This window comes from Triticum urartu, chromosome 5 (genome assembly GCF_003073215.2).
Source record: "Triticum urartu cultivar G1812 chromosome 5, Tu2.1, whole genome shotgun sequence".
NCBI lineage: Eukaryota > Viridiplantae > Streptophyta > Magnoliopsida > Poales > Poaceae > Triticum > Triticum urartu.
Window position 1 is genome coordinate 126,753,238 of NC_053026.1, and position 20,367 is coordinate 126,773,604.

At 40.0% G+C, this 20,367-nt stretch overlaps 1 long non-coding RNA gene across 1 annotated transcript; it reads left to right on the top strand.

The window, feature by feature from the left end:
* The first annotated feature begins 898 nt into the window (after positions 1 to 898).
* On the top strand, positions 899 to 19,232 carry LOC125508161. Its single transcript, XR_007283231.1, has 7 exons — positions 899 to 1,254; positions 1,342 to 1,423; positions 2,283 to 2,421; positions 2,539 to 15,287; positions 17,991 to 18,077; positions 18,523 to 18,657; positions 18,861 to 19,232. It is a non-coding gene; the product is annotated as an uncharacterized LOC125508161 (long non-coding RNA).
* The last annotated feature ends 1,135 nt before the right edge of the window (positions 19,233 to 20,367 follow it).

The window sequence follows — 20,367 nt, forward strand, 5'->3', positions numbered from 1 at the left end:
AATTAAAATAGAAAAATGAAAAGAAAAGAAACAGAAAAATAAAGAAAAATAGAAAATACAAACAGGGAAGAGAAAAAAGAAAGAACAAAAAGGGCGAATGGGAGAAAGTAAACATACCACGTGTGTTGTCCCAGGTGGTTACCGCATCTCGCCCTGAGCCAAGAGATCGCGTATTCGACCCACTCTTTTTCCAGTTTTTACAGAAACAGTGAAGGAAACCAACTGGGCCGGCCCAATCGCGGCGGGGGGACGTGCGCTGCAGGCGCCCGTTAGCCAAATAGGGTTTGCCGTTCGGCTTGTACCCAGTCGCGGCGCTCCCGTGAACGAGACCGACAGGAACCGCGAAGCGCGCCGGCGGCCGCCCAGATCCCCGCCGCGCAGCTTGCCGCCGCGTTCGACGAGGGAGCCGGAGAAAGTAAACATACCACGTGTGTTGTCCCAGGTGGTTACCGCATCTCGCCCTGAGCCAAGAGATCGCGTGTTCGACCCACTCTTTTTTCAGTTTTTACAGAAACAGTGAAAGAAACCAACTGGGCCGGCCCAATCGCGGCGGGGGGACGTGCGCTGCAGGCGCCCGTTAGCCAAATAGGGTTTGCCGTTCGGCTTGTACCCAGTCGCGGCGCTCCCGTGAACGAGACCGACAGGAACCGCGAAGCGCGCCGGCGGCCGCCCAGATCCCCGCCGCGCAGCTTGCCGCCGCGTTCGACGAGGGAGCCGGAGAAAGTAAACATACCACGTGTGTTGTCCCAGGTGGTTACCGCATCTCGCCCTGAGCCAAGAGATCGCGTGTTCGACCCATTCATTTTTCAGTTTTTACAGAAACAGTGAAGGAAACCAACTGGGCCGGCCCAATCGCGGCGGGGGGACGTGCGCTGCAGGCGCCCGTTAGCCAAATAGGGTTTGCCGTTCGGCTTGTACCCAGTCGCGGCGCTCCCGTGAATGAGACCGACAGGAACCGCGAAGCGCGCCGGCGGCCGCCCAGATCCCCGCCGCGCAGCTTGCCGCCGCGTTCGACGAGGGAGCCGGGGCAAGCAAGCCTGCCTATAGCATATAGAGAGAATTGTTCGGGGATGCGGGCCAGTGGCGCGGCAACGTCGCGGGTAGTGCAGCGGACGCGCATCTCTACGACGACCCGGATGCCGCCGCCATCCCGGCGCGCCTCGACCTCCCGCTTCCACGGCGAGAAGGTCGACGCTCATGCGCCTCCACGCCCTCATCTAGCAGGGCTTCTACGTCGCTCACCTCTTCCCGCAGGTCCCGCTAGCGCTCCACTCCTCGTCTCGTCTCATCTCATATCACGCCGTAGATTCCGGCGACTGAATTGCGTGTGTGTGCTTGCAGCGCAGGCGGTCAAGAACGTGCCGGCATGGTTGATCGAGGTGAAGAAGCTCGTCCACCTTTACCTGTTCCACCACGCCGAGAAGTAAGCTCAGCCCCCCTTCCTCATCTGCACTCCTCCCTGCCTGTGATAAGAAGCCAAATCCTAACTAGATTCGTCTGCAATTTTTTTCCCTGTGATTAGTCGAACCAAATGCTAAGTAGATTCGTTTGCATGTTTTTCCTGCATGTGATTAGTCGAGGCAGATTTGAGCTAAGTGGGAAATTAAAAAAAACAATCTCTTCTTTATCAAAATCAAGTTCTTTGGATGCTTGGACCATGAAATTGCTGTCATTGCAATTTTGATATGTTAAAATATAATCTTCTGATGTTGTGGACACTTGCATTTCACACTTGTGCACAATCTTGATTCTAGACGTGAGTAATCCTATCGAACAGACATGATGCGTTTTTATTCAGGCAAACTATTTTGTTTGAGGAAGTCTGAAATCTGTATAATGCTTCTATAGTGAAAAACTTCTGTCTGCGTTCAGCTTAGTGCATTGAGTGAAAAACTCGACAAAATTAAATCATGGCCGTGGGTAATCTTAGTCCTACTCTCCTGAACAGACTTGATGCTTTGCACTCGGAGTTTAGAAATTAGAATGTGATGTTGTAATTTAGTTGTCTGAAAAAGTCTGAACCATATGCATTGTTTTTCTAGCGAGGAAACTGCACTTGTCCCCAGTATAGGAGGGAGGCTGATGGCTAACTACTGAGTATTCATTAGAGTGAGATAGTATATCTCACAAGATCTAATCAGTGCACCGTGCTTGCATGTTGTGTGCAATAATATAGGTAGCATATATGACTTTGGTATGATGCTTGATTGTGAACTTTATATATTGCTTGATTATCCTGGTTTTGCTGCTCATGTGTGGCTTGTGTGATCGCCCCAATGCAGGTTTAAATCGGCGTGTAAGTGAAGGTGTATTTCTCCTTCACGCCTTCGACGTCGACCCCCTTCCCCTTGGTGTAGTACTGTTTAATCAGGCAGACCCGTTCTGGCCCACAATGCCATTTCTCTTTTTCTAAAATCCAGGGTACTTCCAAAATTCATCGAAAATTTCCCTCTTTACTATGATACTACTTCTGTAAATTTTGGAGCCCTTTGCACATATTGTTTATTGATTGTGTGTTATTTTTTTTCCAATGAGTAGAAATCAATATCTTTCAAAAGATTCAAGGACGTTCGAGGAGTGACCAAAACCATTGAAGACTTTGCTGAGCGAGGCAAGCAATCTACTTTGATCATTTTGAACCCATATTTGCATTACACTTATAATTAATTTTCATGCATAAAGTATTATTTACTAGTATTGCTATGTTAAGTAAATTAGCTAGGGTTTAGCTATGCCATATGTCCTTAATATTGAACACCCTTTGACATTCTTATGCTAAGTTAATTAGCTAGGGTTTAGCTATCCTCTATGTGCTTATTATTGACACCCTCCTTTGACATTCTTAAAACCCCTCCTTTCTAACCATGTGGTGGTCACAAATAAATGTGCGTCATATGTGCAAGTTTAATAGTAATGCTTAGCCATGCTAGTCGTGTAAATCATAGGACTTGGGAAGAATCTTTATTACTCATAAATGTTTTACAAAAACCCAAGGGTGTCACTAATGCCCATGGGATGATTCTGAAAATACGGTTTTACAAAATGGAGATGAAGTGGAGATTTAGTTAGGTGATTGTAATCTTGACGAGATAGTCAAAGATGTTCGGTGGATTATGAAAATTTATGTCTAGTAAATGAGCACGGTGGTTATTATATTGGTGGATAAATGGATCTTTAATAAACTTGAAGCAATTTGGGTTTAGTTAGGCGATTATGATCTTGAACCAAATTTTATGGTGGATTACGAGATTTTGATGCAGTTCATTGTGATCTTGAGGAGATAGTCAAAGATGTTTGGTGGATTAATTAATCTTGGATAATTTGGATTTAGTTAGGTGATTGTGATATTGAACCGTGTTTCATGATGGATTATGAGATTTTAGGTGGATTTAGTTACGTGATTTAATCTTGAGAAGATAGTCTAAAATGTCCGGTTGATTATGAGAGTTTAGGTATGGTAGATGAGCATGATGATTATTATATTGGTGGATAAATAGATCTTTAATTTTGTTTGGAACATTTTGGATTTAGTTAAGTGATTGTGATCTTAAACCAAATTTTACGGTGGATTATGAGGTTTTGGTTGGAATTAGTTAGGTGAGTGTGATCTTGACGAGCTAGTAAAAAATGTTTGGTGGATTATGTGAATTTAGGTCTAGTAGGTGAGCATGGTGGTAGTTATATCGGTTAAGTAAGTAAATTTTTAGTAAACTTGAGAAAATTTGAATTTAGTTAGGAAATTGTGATCTTGAACCAAATTTCATGGGGGATTATGAGATTTTAGATGGATTTAGTCAGTTGATTGTGATCTCGAGGAGATACTCAAAGATTTTTGATGGATTAATTAACCTGGAACAATTTGAATTTAGTTAGGTTATTGTGATATTGAACCGAATTCCATGATGATTTATGTGATTTTAGGTGGATTTAGTTAAGTTATTATGATCTTGAGAAGATGGTCAAAGATGTTAGGTGGATCTTAAGATTTTAGGTCTAGTACATGAGCATGGTGACTATTGTATTGGTGGATAAATAGACCTTTAATTTAGTTTGAAACAATTTGAATTTAGTTAGATGATTGTGATCTTTTAAGCAAATTCACGATGGATTTTGATGTTTCGGCTAGATTTAGTTAGGTGATTGTGATCCTGACGCGATAATCAAAGATGCTCGATGGATTATGTGAGAATTTATGTCTAGTAAGTGAGCAAGGTGGTTATTGTATTGGTGGCTCAATAGATTTTTAACAAATTTGGATTTAGTTAGGCGACTGTGATTTTGAACCAAATTTCATGGTGAATTACAGGATTTTAAATGGATTTAATTAGTTGATTGAGATCTTGAGGAGATAGTCCAAGATGTTCGGTTGATTAATTAATCTTTTTTTAACACAGTACATACGCAAGCGCTCATACAAACGAGCATACACTCATCCCTATGAACGCGCACACACACACCCTATCCCTATGAGCACCTTCGAGAGACCGAGCCAGGATATCGTCTTGAGATTTTACGAAGATGCCGTAGGTGCCTTTTAGTCGACGGGAACAATTTGAAGTTAGTTCGGTGATTGTGATATTGAACCAAATTTCTCGGTGATTTATTTGATTTGAAGTGGATTTAGTTAGGTGATTGTGTTTTGAGAAGATAGTCAAAATGCTCGATGGATTATGAGATTTTAGCTATGGTAAATGAGCATGGTGATTATTATATTGGTAGATAAAAAAATGTTTAATTTAGTTTGGATCAATCTGGATTTAGGTAGGTGATTGTGATCTTTTAACCAAATTTTACAATGGATTATGAGGTTTTGGTTGGATTTAGTTAGGTGATTGGGATCTTGACGAGCTAGTAAAAGATGTTCGGTAGATTATGTGAATTTAGGTCTAGTAGGTGAGAATTTTGGTTATTATATTGGTGGATAAATGGATTTTTAGAAAACTTGGAAAAATTTGGATTTAGTTAGGCGATTGTGATCTTGAACCAAATTTTATGGTGGATTATGAGATTTCTGATGGATTAGTTTGTTGATTGTGATCTGAGGAGATAGCTAAAGATATTCGGTGTATTAATTAATCTTTAACAATTTGGATTTAGTTAGGTGATTGTGATATTGACTAATTTCTCTGTGATTTATGAGATTTCAGTTGGATTTATTTAGGTGATTGTCTCTTGAGAAAATAATCAAGGATGTTTGGTGGATTATGAGATTTTAGGTCTAATAACTGAGCATGGTGATTATCATATTGGTGGATACACAAATATTTAATTTAGTTTGAAACTGTTTGGATTTAATTCGGCGGTTGTGATCTTTTAATAACCTAATTTTACGGTGGATTATATGGTTTTGGTTGGATTTAGTTATGTGATTGTGATTTTGACAAGCTAGTAAAAGATGTTCGGTGGATTATGTGAATTTAGGTCTAGTAGGTGAGCATGTTGATTACTATATTGGTTGGATAGAGATGAGGGCCACACAAGTGACTCAAGGCGATGATGCCACTAGTGAAAATAGTTGGTAAACAAGGCAAAGAGGAGAGAATGGGGATAGTGGCAGCAAATGGACTTTGATCCAGCATCCCACGTGCCTGTGCACTCTTCGTTCCCCGCTGTTCGGCTTGGTGTTCTTGTCCTGTTTGCGGATTTTGTGTCACGCACTTGATTAAGCATCGCACGTTCTCCTAATGTGTGCCCTTGGCCTTGACGATAGGTAGCGCCGTGTTCTCGGGCGCGTCCCTTGGGTAAAATTCAGGTATGCGTCGATTTTCCGAGCTCTTGCTCACCATTGGTGGTACTTAAGCGTGTGGTCATGGTGTCGCCCAACAAGGGAACACGGGATGTGGGATCAAGACAGCACACATAGCAACCCGTCACCAGGCAACGGACGCCCGTCCGGACTTTCTGGGCGCGGAGGTGGACACAAAGGTGGATGTTGAGCTCCATAGCAGTCTCAATAGTGTGCTTATCAGTAAGAGCAACACAAGCAAGAAGATCCTGGATATACTCCTCTTAGGAAATAAAGAAGGCATTAGAGGTAGAAGAAACCTCAATCTCAAGGAAGTAGTGACTTCTTTAGTAAATACGGAGCAATTTGGATTTAGTCAGGTGATTGTGATCTTAAACAAATTTCATGGTGGATTACGAGATCTTTCAATGGATTTAATTGATTGTGATCTTCAGGAGATAGTCAAAGATGTTCGGTGCATTAATTAATCTTGAACAATATGGTTTTAGTTAGGTGATTGTGATATTGAACCAAAATTCTCTATGATTTATGAGATTTTAGTTGGTTTTAGTTAGGTGATTGTGTCTTGAGCTGATAATCAAAGATGTTTTGTGGATCATGAGATTTTAGGTCTAGTAGAGGAGCATGGTGATTATTGTATTGGTGGATAAATATATATATTTAAATTAATTTGGAACAATTCGAATTTGGTCAGGTGATTTTGATTTTTTAGCCTAATTTTATGATGGATTATAAGGTTCTTGTTGGATTCAGTTACGTGATCGTGATTTTGACGAGGTAGTAAAAGATGTTCGATGAATTATGTGAAATTAGGTCTAGTAGGTGAGCATGCTGATTATTATATTAGTGGATAAATGAATTTTTAATAAATTTGGAACAATTTGGATTTAGTTAGACGATTGTGACCTTGAACCAAATTATATGGTGGATTATGATATTTTTACGGACTAGTTAGTTGATTCTGATCTTGAGAAGATATTCAAAGATGGTTGGATTAATTAATCTTGAATAATTTGGATTTAGTTAGGTGATTGTGATATTGAACCGAATTTTACGCCGGATTATGAAATTTTAGGTGGATTTAGTTAGGTGATTGTGTCTTGAGAATTGTCAAAGATGTTTGCTCGACTATGAGATTTTAGGTTTAGTAGATGAGAATGGTGATTATTATATTGGTGCATAAAATAGATCTTTAATTTAGTTTGGAATAATTTTGATTTAGTTAGGTGATTGCTATTTTTTCAAACAAATTCACGGTGGATTTTGAGGTTTTGTTGGATTTAGTTAGGTGATTGTGATCTCGACGAGTTAGTAAAAGATGTCTGGTGAATTATGTTAACTTAGGTCTAGTAAGTGAGCATGGTGGTTATTATATTGGTGGATAAATGGTCATTTAGTAAACATGGAGCAATTTGGATGTAGTTAGGCTATTATGATCTTGAATAAATTTCATAGTGGATTACAAGATTTTCGATAGATTTAGTTAGTAGATTGTGATCTTGGGGAGATGTCAAAGATGTTTGGTGGATTAATTAATCTTAAACAATTTGGAGTTGGTAGATGATTGCGATATTGAACCAAATTTCTCTGTGATTTATGAGATTTTAGTTGGATTTAGTTAGGTGATTGTGTCTTGATATGATAATCAAAGATATTTGGTGGATTATGGATTTTAGGTCTAATAACCGAGCATGGCGATTATTATATTGATGGATGAGCATATATTTAATTTAGTTTGAAACGGTTTGGATTTAGTTAGGTGATTGTGATTTTGACAAGCTAGTAAAAGATGTTCGGTGGATTATGTGAATTTAGGTCTAGTAGGTGAGTATGTTGATTATTATATTGGTGGATAGAGATGAGGGCCACACAAGTGACTCAAGGCAATGATGCCACTATTGAAAATAACTGGTAAACAAGGAAAATGAGGAGAGAATGGGGGTAGTGGCAGCAGATGGACTTTGATCCAGCATCCCACGTGCATCTGCACTCTCCATTCCCCGTTGTTCGGCTTGGTGTTCTTGTCCTGTTTGCGGATTTTGTGTCACGCACTTGATTAAGCATCCCACGTTCTCCTAATGTGCGTCCTTGGTGTTGACGATAGGTAGCGCCGTGTTCTCGGGCGTGTCCCGCGGGTAAAATTCAGGTATGCGTCGATTGTCTAAGCTCTTGCTCGCCATTGGTGGTGTTTGAGTGTGCGATCATGGTGTCGCCCAGCAAGGGAACACGGGATGTGGGATCAAGACAGCACACATAGCAACCCGTGACCAGGCAACGTCGCCCGTCCGGACTTTCAGGAAGCGGAGGTGGACACAAAGATGGATGTTGAGCTCCATAGCAGTCTCAATAGTGTGCTCATCAGTACGAGCAACACGAGCAAGAAGATCCTGGATATACTACTCTTAGGAAATAAAGAAGGCATTAGAGGTAGAGGAAACCTCAATCTCAAGGAAGTAGCGACTTCTTTAGTGAACATGGAGCAATTTGGATTTAGTCAGGCGATTGTGATCTTGAACTAATTTCATGGTGGATTACGAGATTTTTCAATGGATTTAGTTGATTGTGATCTTGAGGAGATAGTCAAAGATGTTCGGTGTATTAATTAATCTTGAACAATATGGATTTAGTTATGTGATTGTGATATTGAACCAAATTTCTCTGTGATTTATGAGATTTTAGTTGGATTTAGTTAGGTGATTGTGTCCTAAGTTGATAATCAAAGATGTTGTGGATCATGAGATTTTAGGTCTAGTAGAAGAGGATGGTGATTATTGTATTGGTGGATAAATAGATATTTAAATTAATTTGAAACAATTTGAATTGGTCAGGTGATTGTGATCTTTTAACCTAATTTTACGATGGATTATAAGGTTTTGGTTGGATTTAGTCAGGTGATTGTGATTTTCACAAGGTAGTAAAAGATGTTCGATGAATTATGTAAATTTAGGTCTAGTAGCTGAGCATGTTGATTATATATTGGTGGATAAATAAATTTTTGATAAATTTGGAACAATTTGGATTTAGTTAGGCGATTGTGACCTTGAACCATATTTTATGGTGGATTATGAGATTTTTATGGATTAGTTAGTTGATTCTGATCTTGAGAACATATTCAATTGGATTAATTAATCTTGAATCATTTGGATTTGGTTAGGTGATTGTGATACTGAACCGAATTTTACGCTGGATTATGAGATTTAAGGTGGATTTAGTTAGGTGATTGTGTCATGAGAATATAGTCAAAGATGTTTGCTGGACTATGAGATTTTTGGTTTAGTAGATGAGAATGGTGATTATTATATTGGTGGATAAAATAGATATTTAATTTAGTTTGGAACAATTTTGATTTAGTTAGGTGATTATTATTTTTCTAACAAATTCACGGTGGATTTTGAGGTTTTGTTGGATTTAGTTAGGTGATTGTGTCTTGACCTAATAATCAAAGATGTTTTGTGGATCATGAGATTTTAGGTCTAGTAGAGGAGCATGGTGATTATTGTATTGGTGGATAAATAGATATTTAAATTAATTTGGAACAATTCGAATTTGGTCAGTGATTTTGATTTTTTAGCCTAATTTTATGTTGGATTATAAGGTTCTTGTTGGATTTAGTCACGTGATTGTGATTTTGACGAGTTAGTAAAAGATGTTCGATGAATTATGTGAATTTGGGTCTAGTAGGTGAGCATGCTGATTATTATATTAGTGGATAAATGAATTTTTAATAAATTTGGAACAATTTGGATTTAGTTAGACGATTGTGACCTTGAACCAAATTATATGGTGGATTATGATATTTTTATGGACTAGTTAGTTGATTCTGATCTTGAGAAGATATTCAAAGATGGTTGGATTAATTAATCTTGAATAACTTGGATTTAGTTAGGTGATTGTGATATTGAACCGAATTTTACGCCGGATTATGAAATTTTAGGTGGATTTAGTTAGGTGATTGCGTCTTGAGAATAGTTAAAGATGTTTGCTGGACTATGAGATTTTAAGTTTAGTAGACGAGAATGGTGATTATTATATTGATGGATAAAACAGATCTTTAATTTAGTTTGGAACAATTTTGATTTAGTTAGGTTATTGCTATTTTTTCAAACAAATTCACGGTGGATTTTGAGGTTTTGTTGGATTTAGTTAGGTGATTGTGATCTCGACGAGTTAGTCAAAGATGTTTGGTGAATTATGTTAACTTAGGTCTAGTAAGTGAGCATGGTGGTTATTATATTGGTGGATAAATGGTCCTTTAGTAAACATGGAGCAATTTGGATGTAGTTACGCTATTATGATCTTGAATAAATTTCATAGTGGATTATAAGATTTTCAATAGATTTAGTTAGTAGATTGTGATCTTGGGGAGATGTCAAAGATGTTTGGTGGATTAATTAATCTTAAACAATTTGGAGTTGGTAGATGATTGCGATATTGAACCAAATTTCTCTGTGATTTATGAGATTTTAGTTGGATTTAGTTAGGTGATTGTGTCTTGAGATGATAATCAAAGATATTTGATGGATTATGGATTTTAGGTCTAATAACTGAGCATGTCGATTATTATACTGGTGGATGAACATATATTTAATTTAGTTTGAAATGATTTGGATTTAGTTAGGTGATTGTGATTCTGACAAGCTTGTAAAAGATGTTCGGTGGATTATGTGAATTTAGGTCTAGTAGGTGAGCATATTGATTATTATATTGGTGGATAGAGATGAGGGCCACACAAGTGACTCAAGGCAATGATGCCACTACTGAAAATAACTGGTAAACAAGGAAAATGAGGAGAGAATGGGGGTAGTGGCAGCAGATGGACTTTGATCCAGCATCCCACGTGCATGTGCACTCTCCGTTTCTCGTTGTCCGGCTTGGTGTTCTTGTTCTGTTTGCAGATTTTGTGTCACGCACTTGATTAAGCATCCCACGTTCTCCTAATGTGTGTCCTTGGCCTTGACGATAGGTAGCGCCGTGTTCTCGGGTGTGTCCCGTGGGTAAAATTCAGGTATGCGCCGATTGTCTAAGCTCTTGCTCGCCATTGGTGGTGCTTGAGCGTGCGGTCATGGTGTCGCGCAGCAAGGGAACACGGGATGTGGGATCAAGACAGCACACATAGCAACCCGTGACCAGGCAACGGATGCCCGTCCGGACTTTCAGGAAGCGGAGGTGGACACAAAGATGGATGTTGAGCTCTATAGCAGTCTCAATAGTGTGCTTATCAGTACAAGCAACACGAGCAAAAAGATCCTGGATATACTCCTCTTAGGAAATAAAGAAGGCATTAGAGGTAGAGGAAACCTCAATCTCAAGGAAGTAGCGACTTTTTTAGTAAAACATGGAGCAATTTGGATTTAGTTAGGCGATTGTGATCTTGAACTAATTTCAAGGTGGATTACGAGATTTTTCAATGCATTTAGTTGATTGTGATCTTGAGGAGATAGTCAAAGATGTTCGGTGTATTAATTAATCTTGAACAATATGGATTTAGTTATGTGATTGTGATATTGAACCAAATTTCTCTGTGATTTATGAGATTTTAGTTGGATTTAGTTAGGTGATCGTGTCTTGAGATGATAATCAAATATGTTGTGGATCATGAGATTTTAGGTCTAGTAGAGGAGGATTGTGATTATTGTATTGGTGGATAAATAGATATTTAAATTAATTTGAAACAATTTGAATTGGTGAGGTGATTGTGATCTTTTAACCTAATTTTACGATGGATTATATGGTGCTTGTTGGATTTAGTCAGGTGATTGTGATTTTGACGAGGTAGTAAAAGATGTTCGATGAATTTTGTAAATTTAGGTCTAGTAGGTGAGCATGTTGATTATATATTGGTGGTTAAATGAATCTTTAATAAATTTGAAACAATTTGGATTTAGTTAGGCGATTGTGACCTTGAACCATATTTTATGGTGGATTATGAGATTTTTATGGATTAGTTAGTTGATTCTGATCTTGAGAACATATTCAAATATGTTTGGATTAATTAATCTTGAATCATTTGGATTTGGTTAGGTGATTGTGATACTGAACCGAATTTTACACCGGATTATGAAATTTTAGGTGGATTTAGTTAGGTGATTGTGTCTTGAGAATAGTCAAAGATGTTTGCTGGATTATGAGATTTTAGGTTTAGTAGATGAGAATGGTGATTATTATATTGGTGGATAAAATAGATCTTTAATTTAGTTTGGAACAATTTTGATTTAGTTAGGTGATTGCTATTTTTTCAAACAAATTCATGATGGATTTTGAGGTTTTGTTGGATTTAGTTAGGTGATTGTGATCTCGACGAGTTAGTCAAAGATGTTTGGTGAATTATGTTAACTTAGGTCTAGTAAGTGAGCGTGGTGGTTATTATATTGGTGGATAAATGGTCGTTTAGTAAACATGGAGCAATTTGGATGTAGTTAGGCTATTATGATCTTGAATAAATTTCATAGTGGATTACAAGATTTTCGATAGATTTAGTTAGTAGATTGTGATCTTGGGGAGATGTCAAAGATGTTTGGTGGATTAATTAATCTTAAACAATTTGGAGTTGGTAGATGATTGCGATATTGAACCAAATTTCTCTGTGATTTATGAGATTTTTGTTGGATTTAGTTAGGTGATTGTGTCTTGAGATGATAATCAGAGATATTTGGTGGATTATGGATTTTAGGTCTAATAACTGAGCATGGCGATTATTATACTGGTGGATGAACATATATTTAATTTAGTTTGAAACGATTTGGATTTAGTTAGGTGATTGTGATTTTGACAAGCTAGTAAAAGATGTTCGGTGGATTATGTGAATTTAGGTCTAGTAGGTGAGCATGTTGATTATTATATTGGTGGATAGAGATGAGGGCCACACAAGTGACTCAAGGCAATGATGCCACTACTGAAAATAACTGGTAAACAAGGCAAATGAGGAGAGAATGGGGGTAGTTGCAGCAGATGGACTTTGATCCAGCATCCCACGTGCATGTGCACTCTCCGTTCCCCGTTGTCCGGCTTGGTGTTCTTGTCCTGTTTGCGGATTTTGTGTCACACACTTGATTAAGCAGCCCACGTTCTCCTAATGTGCGTCCTTGGCCTTGACGATAGGTAGCGCCGTGTTCTCGGGCATGTCCCGTGGGTAAAATTCAGGTATGTGTCGATTGTCTAAGCTCTTGCTCGCCATTGGTGGTGCTTGAGCGTGCGGTCATGGTGTCGCCCAGGAAGGGAACACGGGATGTGGGATCAAGACAGCACACATAGCAACCCGTGACCAGGCAACGGACGCCCGTCCGGACTTTCAGGAAGTCCGGACTTTCAGGAAGCGGAGGTGGACACAAAGATGGATGTTGAGCTCCATAGCAGTCTCAATAGTGTGCTCATCAGTACGAGCAACACGAGCAAGAAGATCCTGAATATACTCCTCTTAGGAAATAAAGAAGGCATTAGAGGTAGAGGAGACCTCAATCTCAAGGAAGTAGCGACTTCTTTAGTAAACATGGAGCAATTTGGATTTAGTTAGGCGATTGTGATCTTGAACTAATTTCATGGTGGATTACGAGATTTTTCAATGGATTTAGTTGATTGTGATCTTGAGGAGATAGTCAAAGATGTTTGGTGTATTAATTAATCTTGAACAATATGGATTTAGTTATGTGATTGTGATATTGAACCAAATTTCTCTGTGATTTATGAGATTTTAGTTGGATTTAGTTTGGTGATTGTGTCTTGAGATGATAATCAAAGATGTTTTGTGGATCATGAGATTTTAGGTCTAGTAGAGGAGGTTGGTGATTATTGTATTGGTGGATAAATAGATATTTAAATTAATTTGAAACAATTTGAATTGGTCAAGTGATTGTGATTTTTTAGCCTAATTTTACGATGGATTATAAGGTTCTTGTTGGATTTAGTTACGTGATTGTGATTTTGACGAGGTAGTAAAAGATGTTCGATGAATTATGTGAAATTAGGTCTAGTAGGTGAGCATGCTGATTATTATATTAGTGGATAAATGAATCTTTAATAAATTTGGAACAATTTGGATTTAGTTAGACGATTGTGACCTTGAACCAAATTATTTAGTTAGACGATTTAGTTAGGTGATTGTGTCTTGAGAATTGTCAAAGATGTTTGCTCGACTATGAGATTTTAAGTTTAGTAGATGAGAATGGTGATTATTATATTGGTGGATAAAACAGATCTTTAATTTAGTTTGGAACAATTTTGATTTAGTTAGGTGATTGCTATTTTTTCAAACAAATTCACGGTGGATTTTGAGGTTTTGTTGGATTTAGTTAGGTGATTGTGATCTCGACGAGTTAGTAAAAGATGTCTGGTGAATTATGTTAACTTAGGTCTAGTAAGTGAGCGTGGTGGTTATTATATTGGTGGATAAATGGGCCTTTAGTAAACATGGAGCAATTTGGATGTAGTTAGGCTATTGTGATCTTGAATAAATTTCATAGTGGATTATAAGATTTTCATTAGATTTAGTTAGTAGATTGTGATCTTGGGAAGATGTCCAAGATGTTTGGTGGATTAATTAATCTTAAACAATTTGGATTTGGTAGATGATTGCGATATTGAACCAAATTTCTCTGTGATTTATGAGATTTTAGTTGGATTTAGTTAGGTGATTGTGTCTTGAGATGATAATCAAAGATGTTGATGGATTATGGATTTTAGGTCTAATAACTGAGCATGGTGATTATTATATTGGTGGATGAACAGATATTTAATTTAGTTTGAAATGATTTGGATTTAATTTGGTGATTATGATCTTTTAACCTAATTTTACGGTGGATTATAAGGTTTTGGTTGGATTTGGTTAGCTGATTGTGATTTTGACAAGCTAGTAAAAGATGTTTGGTGGATTATGTGAATTTAGGTCTAGTAGGTGGGCATGTTGATTATTGTATTGGTGGATAAATAATTATTTAATAAACTTAGAAAATTTTGGATTTAGTTAGGCGATTGTCATTTTGAACCAAATTTTATGCTGGAGTATGAGATTTTTGATGGATTAGTTAGTTGATTGTGATCTTGAAGAGATAGTCAAATATGTTCGGTGTATTAATTAATCTTGAACAATTTCGATTTAGTTAGGTGATTGTGATATTGAACCAAATTTCTCTGTGATTTATGAGATGTTAGTTGGATTTAGTTAGGAGATTGTGTCTTGAGAAGATAGTCAAAGACGTTTGGTGGATTATGTGATTTTAGGTCTAATAGATGATCATGGTGATTATTATTTTTGTGGAAATGAATCTTTACTAAATTTGGAACAATTTGGTTTTAGTTAGCCGACTGTGATCTTTAACCAAATTTTATGGTGGATTATGAGATTTAGTTTGGCTCCGCTCCACCTCTTCCTCAAGGAGCATGTTTAGTCCGGTGGTGCGGCGGCTCGTGCGGCGTGCGGTGGCCTTGGAAGATGGGCGCCGACACCTGCTGCTTGTGCACAATGGTGACTTCACGCATCTCCTGTGCCCCACAACCCTCTCCTTCCCGGCATAGGAGGAGCAGGAGCAAGGATGCCGAGGCGGTTCAGGTTTGCCTCCACCTCCGCTCTCCTCCCTGCTCTCACTCTTGTCTCCCTTTTTTTCTCATTCTGCAGCTTTATTCAAGCATATATTTTAAATTGCTAGGTATTCCAGGTAGTTAGCTTATCTATGGACTACACCTACATTTGATGTTAGAATTCTGATACTAATTTATGTTCTTGTTGCATAGATGAATGTGTTAAGAGTTATAATATAAGTCATGTACCCCTTTGTATTTATCCCGTTGTATAAGGGGTTTCCTGCATATGTTTCACACCTGTACATGTATATATATATATCGGCCTATGGCCTCATGGGAATACAAGTTGCATATTCCTAACATGGTATTAGAGCCCTAGGGTTTTTTTTCGCACGTGCAACTCGTGCTCTTCGATCCAATTTCCGGCGTCGATTGTCGCTGCTCCTCTCTTCGGCCGACTGCTGCTGCTCATCTGTGTACGCACAACCACAACTCTCCTGATCGCCGTTGTGTTCGTCCGCACCCGATTCTCCGCTGGCCGCTGCTGCCCCGATCCATCTGCCTGTCCGGATCGGGTCGCGCCCTCCAGATCGGGTCGCCTCGATCCACTCCCCGCCTGCTGGGTCACCCGCCGCAGCCCAAGACGTGCCGTCTGAGGTGTTCGTCCGCTGCTGCCGTTCTCCAGCCCCAGCTCTTTTCCCCGATCGACGGTGCCGGCCTCGATCTCCCAGCAGCGCCGATCTCCCGCTCGAAGCTGCTCCGTCGCCAGCGCTCTCTCTCCCACTCGGATCCCGTCGCTAGCGTCCTCTCCAGCGGACGCCCGATCCAGTTTCCAGTCGCCAGCGCCGGCCCGATCAGGTCGCCCGATCCACCAGTATCTCGCGCCTGATTCTGCTGTTCCCGCTCTGCTGTCGCTGGTGCTCTCGTCGGTTCTCAAAAAAAAAATGTCTGCTGCAACGGGCTATGTTGCTGTCCCTCGCTGTCCGGTGATCTTTGATGGTACCAACTACACCGAGTTTACTGGCTTCATGCGCATTCACATGCGTGGCATCCGTCTTTGGGGTGTTCTTTCTGGCGAGGTCTGCTGTCCGCCACGTCCAGTTCCTCCGGTGGCCCCTACTCCGCCAACTCCATCGGTTCTTCCTATGGATGCTAATCAGGCCGCCAAGGATGCGGCTAAGGTTGCTGATGAGGCTGCTGATCGTGCTTATGATGAGAGGGTTTTGGCTTATGAGGAGGCTCTTCAGACGTATCATGGTGCTCTGTCTGTTTACACCCAGTGGCTTGATGATGATGCTTGTGCTGCAGCTGTTCTCACTGCTAGTGTTCTGCCTTAGTTTGCTTCTGAATTTCTGGGTCTTTCTACTGTCTTTGAGATGTGGACCCGTCTTCGTGAGCGCTATCAGCCCTCTGGTGATGCCTTATACCTCTCTGTGATCCGTCAGGAGCATGCTCTTCAGCAGGGTGACTCCACTGTTGATGACTTCTATGCACAGAGTTCTGCTATCTGGCGCCAGCTTGATTCTCTTCGTAGTGCTGGGTGTCGTACCTGCCCCTGTTGCCAGGCTGTCCAGGCCAATTTGGAGTTTCATCGCGTCTATGAGTTCTTGTCTCGGCTCCGTAAGGAGTTTGAGCCCCGGCGTGCTCAGTTGTTTGCTCGTGGCCGTATTTCTCTCATGGAGGCGCTTTCTGAGATTCTGCTGAGGAGACTCGCTTACGTGGTGCTGGTTTGCTGGAGGTTCCCTCTGTGCTCGCTACTCGTGCTCCTACGCCACTTGCTCCACCGGCCCCTTCTCGCTCGAGTGCTCCGCCGCTCTTGCCCACTCCTTCTGGAGGCTCAGGTCGCCCCCGTCCACATTGTGCCTATTGCAACAATGATGGTCATCTTGAGTCTCAGTGCTACACGAAGAAGAAACACCTGCGCAAGGCTCGATCATCATCTTCAGGGACTTCGTCATCTACCTTGACAGCTTCAGCCATTGCTTTGACTGAGCAGGATATTCTGAGACTTAAGCGTCTGCTCGAGGCTTCAGGTTCTTCCTCGACGGGTACTGCCGGTTCTGTGACTGATGCTTCCCGCACTGAGCAATCACCCTCTACACAGTCAGGTACATCCCCCTGGGTTCTGGACTCTGGAGCTTCTTTTCACATGTCTTCTCATTCTTCCACTTTGTCCTCTCTTCGATCACTGGAGTCTCCTATTCATGTCTTCACTGCTGATGGTACTCCACTTTCTGTTGCTAGTAGAGGCAATCTTACTACTCCTTCTTATTCTGTTCCTGATGTTGCTCATGTTCCTCGACTTACCATGAATTTGTTTTCTGCTGGTCAACTTACGGATTCTGGTTGTCGCGTCATCCTTGATGTTGACTCTTGTTCTGTCCAGGACCGTCACACGCACACTCTGGTTGGGGCTGGCCCTCGCCGCCGTGATTCTCAGGGTCTTTGGGAGTTGGACTGGCTTCATGTTCCTTCTGGTGCTTTAGCTTCAATGACCAGTTTTATTGCTAAATATTTTTCCCATTGAAAGTGTCAAAGAATATACAACTTGGTATGGAGAAGTTTTCTTATGGGGAATTAAAGATTCCTGTATGCAGAACTATTTGGGCTCCCGCAGCTGTATCAGTTGGTTTTAGTTCTCAGATTTTTACTTTGCTTTTCTTGGCAAAAAGTTGGATGTATGAATCTGAGATCTGGACCTCAAGTTCACTACTTTTCTTTTCATCTGCAGTCGCGAGGAAGAGTAGGAAGATCAGGCAGAGAGGGTTTTACATACCTCTTCCACACTGACAAGTCTTTGCTTTTCAGGATTGCCATGGTTTGCTGCTGCTGTAATGCTTTCATTTTCTGTTGTTTTGTCACTTTGTTAAACTTTGTTCTCTTATTCTGATGCTATGGTTTGTGATGGCTGGATGAGATTTGTGGTGAAAAGTCTCCTTTATTTTGTTTACCTACAGATCTTGAATGCACGATTGATAATTTTGCTGGATAGGTTAGAAATCTAAATAATAGACATTTTAAAGGATGTAGTTGGTAAACATGGAAAGCCAAGAAAAATATATAGCTTACTTACAGTGTTGTTTGATCCATCGCTCTGCGGCAGGCTCACTGATGGACTTGAAGTATGCCTAATCTTGGACTGCATTTATTGCCTTTTGTTGGTCTGCTTCTTTTATTCTATATTTAGGGGGTTCTAAGCTATTGAATTAGGAAGCATATAGTTTATCCATTTGAGACCCGCTTCAGTCTGTTGGCTACTGCAGGGAGCTTTGGATGGTGGTCTTGGTATTCCACACAGTGACAAGAGATTTGCTGGCTTCAAGAAGGATAAGAAGTAGCCGGGCGCTGAGATTCACCGCAAATACATCTATGAAGGTCATGTTGCTGACTACATGAAGGTGAGTTCCATTGCCCTCGTGGTATTATAATGCCATTTCTTCATTCCCTAGGGTTGTCGTTGTTGTATACATGAATTCTTTCTGGAAGATATATCTGGGCCCGATTCACCCATATAAAGTATCCTAAAGCAAGTGTACTTTCTTCTTATTTCTGAAGCAGCTTACTGAATCTCGTTTTAACTTCTGCCCTACCCATATTTCAGTCAATAGCTGATGAGGAACCTAAGAAGTACCAAACTCACTTCAGTGAGTACATCAGGAAGAATATTGCGGCCGATGACATGGAAGCACTGTACAAGAAGGTTTATGCTGCCATTTGTGCTTATCCTACCATGGCAAGATCAACTAAGGAACCTCCAAAGACGCACAAGAATTGGATATATCTTGCTGTTTATTAAAGTCAAACAACTGATAATGAAGTTTATCAATATATAGTAATGGGTATAAATGTTTCCTCATACTCATGTAGTCCGTTCATTCCTAAACTATATGTTCTTCTTTTGTTAAAACCTTAAAATATTAAGATGTTACGGTAAATAAATTCCTTCAGAATCAATAATAGAAAAGTTCTGCTATGCAATAAGATACAGTTGTATGCAAAAAATAATCTTGTATTATATAGTTATATATCAAAACTATGGATTTTCTATGCACTTCCTGCGATCATTAATGTTCATTGTCTTTCTTCGGATTTTGTTGGGCACCTGCGGCAAGCGGTGTCAAACACGACGGACGCTGCCAGGTCCGCGTCAACATCGTGCTCACAGAGCCTGTCCGCTGCGTTGTGTTCTCCATTTTGCAGTGCATGGTGAACTACACGGCAAAGTTCAGCTGCAGTTCCTCTATTTTCTTCCTACTAAGAGCCCTGACGATTTGTACTACTTGGCTGCAAATTTGTGCCGTTTGCATCACCAGACGGATAGTGGTAAGAATGCAGCAGCAAATCCAATAGTAGGTAATCGTGACAGTATTTCACCACCAGTAATCTTGCTGTCTTTTATGGTTGCAGGTTTGTTCTTCTGGCATTATTCATGTTTCTCATCATAGCCATACTGAATGATGCAGGTGGCATACCTGAATTTATCATATGAATTATGACTTTATGAGCTTGCTTGGCTACTGACCTGCTGTTTTGGAAGGGCGTCCTTTTACCAGAGCTATGGATTTTATTATGCTCCATTTCCTTCAGGTCTTTTATCGCTCCATCCTTGATTTATCTGAGTCCATTGGGGTTGCTCATGAATTACAGAATTTAGGCTTACAGTAAGATGAACTTCCTTGAGAATCAATAATAGAAAAGTTTTGGTTAAGAGCAATTTCCAACGTGTCGTCAATTTTGTTTTTCTGATGTTTGGGTCTTGGCTTGTATGCTTTGTTTGCCTATATGCTCTGTTCTCCTTTTGTCTTGGTCTGAATTCATGGATTTTGAAGCATTTTGAAGCACTGAATTTGTTTTTTTTGCCACGCCTTACAGGAATGTGATTTCATGATGAATTTTTGCAGGCACTTAGAACTTTTGTCAATGTTTCTCCCAAAAAAAAATTGGAATTTTTTGAATTTTTTTTGATTTTTTTTTCGATTTTACTGTTCATGCGGGAGCATATGAGCTTGGGTGCAGAATGGACTTTTCGCGCATTTTTACGCAGAACTGAAATTTCACAGAAACTACACTAAACTGCATTGAGATTATTGAAAAATGTTAATTAAATG